Genomic DNA, 8,922 nt, shown 5'->3' on the forward strand with positions numbered 1-8,922 from the left:
TTTATAAGTGCTTATTGAAATGAAATAAATAAAATGACACCCAAATCCAAATGAAACTTATAAATACTGAGGAGAGTGAAGGTGGTCCAAAGGCATAAAACTGAAGGAAAAGATTCCCCAACTGAAAAACTGATTGGCTGTCAAGCCCTCTCCCTTTGAATCCTTAAGGAATCAACAGCTGGCTACAAAGGCAGAGACATACAGTGGAAAAAGCACCTGATTTGGAGTCAGAAGGTATATGTTCAAATCCTATTTCTACTACTTCACATCAGTGTGACCTTGGCGAGACACAATTGCTTCAAGCCCCAGTTTTTTTATCTGTCAGATGAGGATGGTTTCTAAGATAGCTTCCAACTTGATCGTTGACCCTGGAATATATAGTGGCTTAAACCTCTAAGGTGAAAAGAACAGCTTATTGGGATTTCATCCATCTCTAATGTCACAGCATACCCTCTTAATACTTCATTCGGGGTATCAATTGCTGGCCTAAACTATCCTTAGAATAGGAAATGAGACTAGGGGAATATTTCCTTTTAAGGCTTGCATTTAGTATTTTCTCCAGTTAGCTGGCTTTTCTTTCTCTCTGAGTCAACTTTAACTCTGCCCTGCCATCTAGTGGTACAAATCAGAGAGGAGAAAAGGAAGCAAAGATCTGTTTTTAAATTTTTAATTAGGGCCTTCTTAACACACCAGCGTCTTTTGGCCAAGTTGAAACAGACTGATTATTTCACTGAAATAAGAGTACGTTGGCCTTTGAATCTTCTTTGGCTCTCTATGTGTGCCAGCTATCACGAATACTGTAAAAATACTATTCCATAAACCATACTTTCGACTGGGCCCCAGAAGAAACAAAGTGAAAATGGGTGGTTCAATTTCAACTCAATACAAGTCCATCCTTCCTTTTATAAATTGAGCCACCCATTCTCACATTATTCCTTTGTGAGAGACAGGTCACAACCCATCCTTGCCTCCCCAATTTTGGTGACTCTTGTCCAGATGCTACTGCAAATCTGCCATAGATAGAGGGTATATCCTCCATCACTTGATTTTGCACGGATACTCGAAAAGGTGGAGATCATAAAATTCTAATACTTTAGAGGTCACGAGGACCTTAGAGATCATTTAGCCCAACCATCATTTTAGGGATGATGAAACAAAGCCTTTCATATCTAGTTAGTAGCTTTCCTGACTTCTGGTCCACTGGTGGATCTCTGTGTCTATTATCTCTGTTTGAGAAAGAATATAACCAACTCCCTTTCTGTATCCTCATACGCAGAAACCATTAAGCAAGAAGGTCCTGGGACAAAAAGAGCCATATTAAAAGGTTCCCTATTGAGACAGCATGGTACAGTGGAAAGATGGCTAGATTTTGCATTGTAACACTTGGGATCAAGTCGTTGGGTCTCTGTGACCTAGGACAAATCACTTAACCTCTCTAGGCCAGGAAGACTTGGAGTTTCCTCATCTGTAAAATGGGAAAGTTGGGTTGAATGACCTCCAGTTCTAAATCGATGATCCTAACATCTTCCACCAATTCTGTCTCCACTAAGGCAAGCAAGCCAGACTACAAAAGGGCAATCTCTTATACCAAGAACAGCATGCCTGCTTCCTAAAGCTGGCTCTGTGAAATAAAAGTAACAGCCCCTTCACAGATTCACTGAGTGCAGGGTGCTAAAACAGCAGGCCAAATGATCTTCTCTTATGTTCGGGAACAGATATATTCCTTAAAAGAAAACAGCTCCAGGCTTTCATATTACATCTAGAATAAATAAAGAAGCTTGAAGAAATATGATGGAATAGATGGGGCCCTGGACTTGGGAGGCAGCAGACGCATATGGGCAAAGACAGTTTCATACCTGTTCATTCAATTGAATTGTTCTTTACATTCCTAGACTTTGCCTAGCATGTAATATGTACTTAATAGTATTTTTATTGAATGAATGAATAAATGTTGCTCCTCTACAAGGACTCTGCATTCTGGCCAAAGTTAACTATTCCTATTTCTGTATATACTTTGTGCTTGCCCACCTCTGTGCTTTGCTCATGCTATTCTCTATGCTTAAATTGCTTGTCTCTTTTTCCATTCCTATGCATTCAAATTCCTATCCGTTCTTTAAAGCCTAACTCAAATGCTACCTCCTTCAATGTAATGCAGTCTTTCAGTCCCAGCGCTGTTGATCACCTTAAAGTAATATGAGCCTCGTCAACCCACTTGTTCCTCTGTCTTAGCTATAGTCCCCTATAGGGACTGTAAGAATACAGATTCCCTAATTAGCCACAGAAGGTCCTACAAAGCTACCTTTGCTTTGACTTTGTATTCAGGAAGATGAACTGAACCACTTTTTTCTTCTTCATTACAGTAGAACTTAACTGTCAGCTTACTCATGGTTCTAAAGCTGATCTCCTCTTTCTTCCAATCCCTCTCCCAACCTCTACCTACAAAGAGCAAAGGATCTAACCTCCTATTGCACTAAGCAGATTGAGCTCTCAGCCTCCCTTCTCTATTCCTTAAAACTTCTCAGCATCCTCACCCAAGTTCTTTCTGGTCTGAAAAGTGGCTATGTTCCTGATTAAGGCTAATCCTCTCTGCCAACATTCCTGATCCCATTCCATCCGGCCTTCCCTAGGATCTTGTCCCAGGTGGCTTCATCTATCACGTGCATCTTCTAGCTCTTCTTCTCCACTGAGTCATCTCTTTAGAAACATGCTTAGGTCTCCCTAAAAGAAAATAAAAATGCCTTCCCTTAACCCTTCTAACCCATACACCTACCAACCAGTCTCTCTCTTTCCTCTATATCAATACTAAATTTCTTGGAAGAGCTATCTACACTTGAATGCTTCCACTTTCTTCCCTACCCACTATCTCCTCTGCCCCCTTGCAATCTGATTTCCACTCCTGTGACTTTACTGAAACTGTTCCCTCTAAAATCCTCAGTGAGCTGTTGCTCAAAGTAAATGATCTTTTTCGGTCATCGTTTTCCTGGCCTCTCTACTGCTTTTGACATGTTGACCACTTCCTACTACATCCATATTAGATATTCCTCTCTTGACATATGCTCCTATTTGTGCAGATATTCTCTCTCTCCTTGGCTGCAGACTCCATGCTCTTAGAGTTCCCTGCTTGTCTCTCTATCAGCTCTAAATCAATGATCCTATGGTCCTTTATTGGTTGTGTCTTTGCTAAGGGGACATCTCATTTATCACCACAGCTTCAACTACCAGCTCATTGCAAATGACTTCTGAATCTATCTGTTTAGTCTTCATCACTGCAAGCTAAAGACACACATTTCAGGACATCTGAATCTGGGTGTCCTACCAGCACTCAAATTCAGCATGGACAAAATCCAAATTATCTTTCCCTCTAAACTTGCTCCCTCTCCCTTTCCTTTTGACTTTACTATTTCTGGCCACCATTCCTCCATTTTCATGTTTGCACCCTTAGGATTGTCTTTTTCTCTTCTTCTTCCCTTACTATCCACGTACACTTATCAAGTCCTATTGATTCCCCACTGATATCTCTTGTATCCAATCCCTTCCTCTCTATTTCCTCTGCCATCAGCTCAGGTTAGGCCCTCATCACCTACCTAGAATATGGTAATAACCTCCTAAAAGATATTTCCACTTCTGTGTTCTCCCTGGTCCAATCTATCCTCCATATCTGATAGCATAACATTTCTTCCCTACAGATCTGGTCATATCACTATCCTAGTGAGGGCAGCCCTTCAGGGGTTTCTATTACACCTAGAGTCAAGTTCAAACTCCTCTTCTGGCATTCAAGGACCCTTCACGACCTGGTACCACTCTACTATTTCAGCCTTATATTACTATTTTTCATCCACTCTGTAGTCTAGCCTCTCCCCCTATATGAGGTGTTCAGTGAAGACTAGTGCCTCTGGTATGAGGACTTTTCAAGGCTGCTCATCCACCTTTGGTGTTCACTTGCCACCCGATTCTCATCTGTGGCTCCAAGAAGCTGTAGCATGGACAGTGGCCACACCCAGGTAAACCATCTCAGCAGATGGGCTCAACCAAGTTCAGAGTAACCGATGGGCCTTAAAGCTATCAGTGAATTAAAAGTATGTCTACCCCAAGCATGTGAAGATTTCCCTTGGGGGAATGAACAGATGAGAACAATTTATTCCAATAGCCATGAAGGCAGCTGAAGTAGGCAGCGTAAAATGTGCTTAGAGCTTGGTTAGTCATTAACACCAAGGTCATTCACTATATCTCAGGCCATCACTAGTCATCCTGACTTTTGTCCTGCCACTGGACTTCAATGACTCTAGAAGAGAGAGTGAGGCTGGTGACTTTGCACAACTTTGCCTCACTTAAATCCAATTTATGCGCAAGTCATCACCTCATGATGTCATTGGCCCTCTTTGAAAAGGAAGGACGAACAGCAACACTGTAAGCCCTTCTACTGCCTTTGTTCCCTCCCTGGACTATCTTCCCTCTCTCTCTTTTGACTTTCGAATTCCTGCCCATCTTTTAAACCCTAGCTCAAATGCCATGCCCACTCTTGCTCCTCCTTTAAGCCCACCCTTTCCCCCATCATCCTCAATTTATTCTTTTCTCCCAATTCCTTCTCTCTAATGCCTACAAACATGTTCAGGTCTCTTCTGTTTGGCCAAATGAGATATACGGTGCTTTGCAAACCTTAAAGTGCTATATAAATGCTAGCAACTATCATTATTAGCTTTATCTTAAAAAAAAAAAAAGAAAAATCCTTCTTTTAATCTGATGCTCCCTCAATTTATCTACCCTTTTATTGCTACACTTTTAGAAAAAAAATGGCCTACACTCATGGCCTTCCTTCCTCACCTACTACCTATTCCCCCCTCAACTTCTTGCAATACATTTTCTTACTCCACTAACCTATCAGAATAACTCTCCTACTTCACCAATGGCTTGTAAGTGGTTACATCTAATGGCTTTTGGTAAGTGTTCATCTTCTGCCTTTCTGGAACATTTGGCCACGCCCTCATTCTGAATAGTCTCTCCTCTCAGTATGTATGACACTTCTCTCTCCTGGTATTCTTTCCTCCCTGTCTGGGAAGATTGGATTACTGGATCATCATCTTCCTACCCCTGAAGTTCAGGTGTTCCACCAGACTCTGTCTGGGATGTTCTCTCTATATCAAGGCTTCTTAACTTTTTTTTCTTTTTTGATCATATGCCCCTTTGGCAGTCTGGTGAATCCTAAAGACCCTTTTCAGAATAATATTTTTAAATAAAGTAAAATAAACAGGATTACAAAAGAAATTGATGCAATTATAAAAGAAACAATTTTTTTTTAAAAACAAGACCATAGATCCCAGGTTAAGATCCCCTGCTCTATATGTTCTCTCCTTTAATGATTTCAGCCCAATTTCCATGGCTTAAATTATCATCCCAGCAGATGACTCCAAAATCTTTTTTAATCCTAGATTGTCCCTTGAGCTCTAGTCCCATGTCCCAGCTGTAGTCTGGATATCTCCACTTGGAAATCGTATCAGCACATCAAACTCATCACATTCTACAGTGGACACACACACACACACACACACACACACACCATCAATCCAACCCCTGGAATTCACCTAGGCTTGCAAAGCGATTGGACCCTTCCTTTCCCTTACCCTCAGTCCTGTCTAATTAGTTGCCGAGTCTTGCCCTCTATAGTATCTCACAACTGTCCCCTCCCTTCCACTCATGTTGCAACCACCCTAATTCAAGCTTTCATCACCTGTCATCTAGACTAATTTGATAACCTCTCCCCTGCCTAGTCATCCTTCACAGAGCTCCCACAATAATCTGAATGCCCAAGTCTGACCTGTCACTCCCCTCCTCAAAATCTTTGAATGGTTTCCTAAGCTCCCTTTCCAATTTTATTTCATACTGCAACCCTTCCTACATTCTATATTCCAGCCAAACTCAACTACTACTCATTCCTCAGGCTCTCACATCCATGCATTCACACAGGTTATAATTTACACCTAAAATGTACTCCCTCCTCCTCCCCTCATCACCACCTGCTGAAATCTTTTTCTTCCTTCAAGGCTCAGTTCAAGTGCCCCCTCCTCCACAGAGTCTTCCCTCATCTCTCCTTGGCTTAAATTACTGAAAGCAATTACTCCCTCCTCAAATGGGCAGCTAGGTGGTACAATGGATAGAGTGCTGGGCCTGGCATCAGGAAGACTCATCTTCCTTTTCAAATCTGGCCTCAGACACTTAATAGCTGAGTGACCCTGGGCAAGTGAGCTGGAGAAGGAAATGGCAAACCCTTCCAGCATCTCTGCCAGGAAAACCCCAAATGGGGTCATGGAGAGAGTCGGACATGACTGAAGAACAACAACCAATGTTCCTAGATCATTTCTCTAGACCTTTCCTTTACCCCATTAGTCCACTTAGAATTATACTTACTTGCTAGTATGCCATACCCTTCCTCCTCCCCGCCCCCCCCATAAGATTATAAGCTTTTTGAGAGCATGATTTATGTCGAAATGAGATATCCCCAGGTTTATCTGTGAGGCATGAGCTGTGATGTTATTGCAAAGTCTCCAAGATTGAAAAGAATTTGCTGCAAATCCATTGAAAGAAAAGGCAAATATTCTGTTTGGGGAAATAGAGAGAGAGAGACAGAGAGAGAGAGAGAGAGAGAGAGAGAGAGAGAGAGAGGAAGAGGGACAGGGAGATGGAGACGGAGAGACAGAGAGACAGAGACAGAGAGGAACATTGCTGCTTAAAATTTCAAACCATGTTTCTAAGTCTATGAAAGTTTCATTCATTCAAAAAATATATACTAAGCACCTGCACTATATGTAAAGCATCATGCTAGATCAGTAAATCATCTCTGTCTTATACCTTTAGGTCACTATTTAAATTTCTTACATATTCTTCAATTTTTATCTTTATCCAAGCCTAGTGGCAACTCAAAAATCCTCAAAAAGAAATCATTTTCTTCATTAAAATACTTTACTTTTAATCTTGGATTAGGCTCTGCTCCAGAGGCAGGGAACCTTCGGCCTAAAGGCCACATGTGGCCTTGAGGTCACAGGTTCCCAATCCCTGCTCTACTCTGATTCAAGCTAGTTATTTCCAACCTAAATCTTGTTTCCAAATGGCCAATTTCTCACAAGAATGATTAATGTTCATGATTAGACCAGTCCCTCCCTCAAAAATGAATTGTAGAGCCTTCAACACAGGGCTGATACTATGTAATTTGAAACAGTTTGTAATCCTTTTTAACCAAGTCAGAATAAAACTAAAAAAATTTAATAGGTTAGCTAGTTGGCTAAGTCTATCAAACAGAAAGCAATCTTCTGAATTTAAAACTCTGTTATAGTTTTTAAAGCCTGTTCCATTGAAGACATATGGTTTACCACCGATTTTGAAACCAAGCAAAAATGCCTACCAACTACTTCTTTTGGAAGGACAAACACCCATCAGCAGACAGAACTTTTAGAGTCAATTCAAAACCTCACCTGCTGGACAACTCCTCAGATTCCAGTGCTGTCAGAAAGCACCTCCCTGAAACTCCTCCAACATGCCACAAGCAGGTGTCAGAGGGCAGTCCCTGGAATTTAGTGTGAAGCTTCTCACTCAGCAGCAACTCCACAAGCCACACCTGTGAGCCAGGAGCAGATGTAGTTTTTGAGATTTAACACCATCCCTCCTCCCTTTTAAATACCACTGTCTTGGCCTTCCTCTAAAGCTCCAAATGGACAGTATTGGAAAGGAAAGAGTCTGGCAATTCTAGAGAATTCCAGCTCCACCACTAATTTGTTATTTTACCTTAGGCACTTAACACTGCTCAAGGTTTCTTATTTGGCAAAGGCAGATAGAAACACCTACCAAATATCCTTCCCAGAGCTGGGTTTTTTTTTCTATTAAAAGAAATTATGATGAATTTAAGAGGGATGGGGACTGTATCTGTGATTTCATTAGATGAGAAAACTCCCTCTAACAATGCAAGTAGGCACCTTCACTGCAATTTACAGTCTTAGAGAGTTGCCTAGAACACCCAAGTGCTTAAGTGGTTTGCTCAGGGTCATTTGCACTGTCATTATGTGTTAGAAGTACTGCTTGAACCCAGATCTACCTGGTCAACCCTCTCTCCACTCTGCTGCCATCAGCAAAAACAATCAAATAAACATACAAAACAAGGGGTAAAATCTCACATCAGATTCTTAACATTCAATAAGGTAGAAACAAACATCAGACTACCCCAAGACACTTTGGCTTTATTCTTCCCACCTCCTTCCAGGCCTACCTCAAAATTCTACTACTTTTTAGTCCTGATTTTTCCCTCTAGTTTTATTTTTATTAATACTTCTGTTTTTACATCACATTTTTTCCAGGTATATCCCTCCCTCCTCCCCTAACAACAGAGCCATCCCTTGTAAGATTAAAAAGCTGGGGGTGGAGGGGAGGGAAAACAGTTCAGCAAAATTAACTGCTTCGACACTATCTGGAAATAAATGTAATATTTCATGCCTACAGTCCCCCTACTTCTTCACTGATGGGAGGGAACTCTTTTGGGGCTGTTTTTGGTCAATACAATTACAGTGTTCAGTTTAGCTTTCTTTGTTCTTTCAATTTACATTGCTGTAGACATTGCGCATATTGTTTTCATCTCAGAACTATTGTAAGCCTAAAATGAAATAATCAGGGTGAAAGTGCTCTAGAAAACAAAAGAACATTATGAATGTATAAGGCAATATGGTCCCTATGCAACAGATGGTCTGTTTTCTGAAAACCAGCTCTAGCCAAGTATGAAGAGGATCACCCTGGGAAACTGGCCACTTTGGTCATGGCAACATAGAGGAAAAACCTAAGGCATTATAGTACCATTACTGCATTAAAAAGCACCCTTCTCAACCACAGCTAAGTGGAATCAAGGAATGGAGCTTGGTTGTTTAGACAGGAATCTCCATTAGGAGA

Source organism: Trichosurus vulpecula, chromosome 4 (assembly GCF_011100635.1).
Source record: "Trichosurus vulpecula isolate mTriVul1 chromosome 4, mTriVul1.pri, whole genome shotgun sequence".
NCBI lineage: Eukaryota > Metazoa > Chordata > Mammalia > Diprotodontia > Phalangeridae > Trichosurus > Trichosurus vulpecula.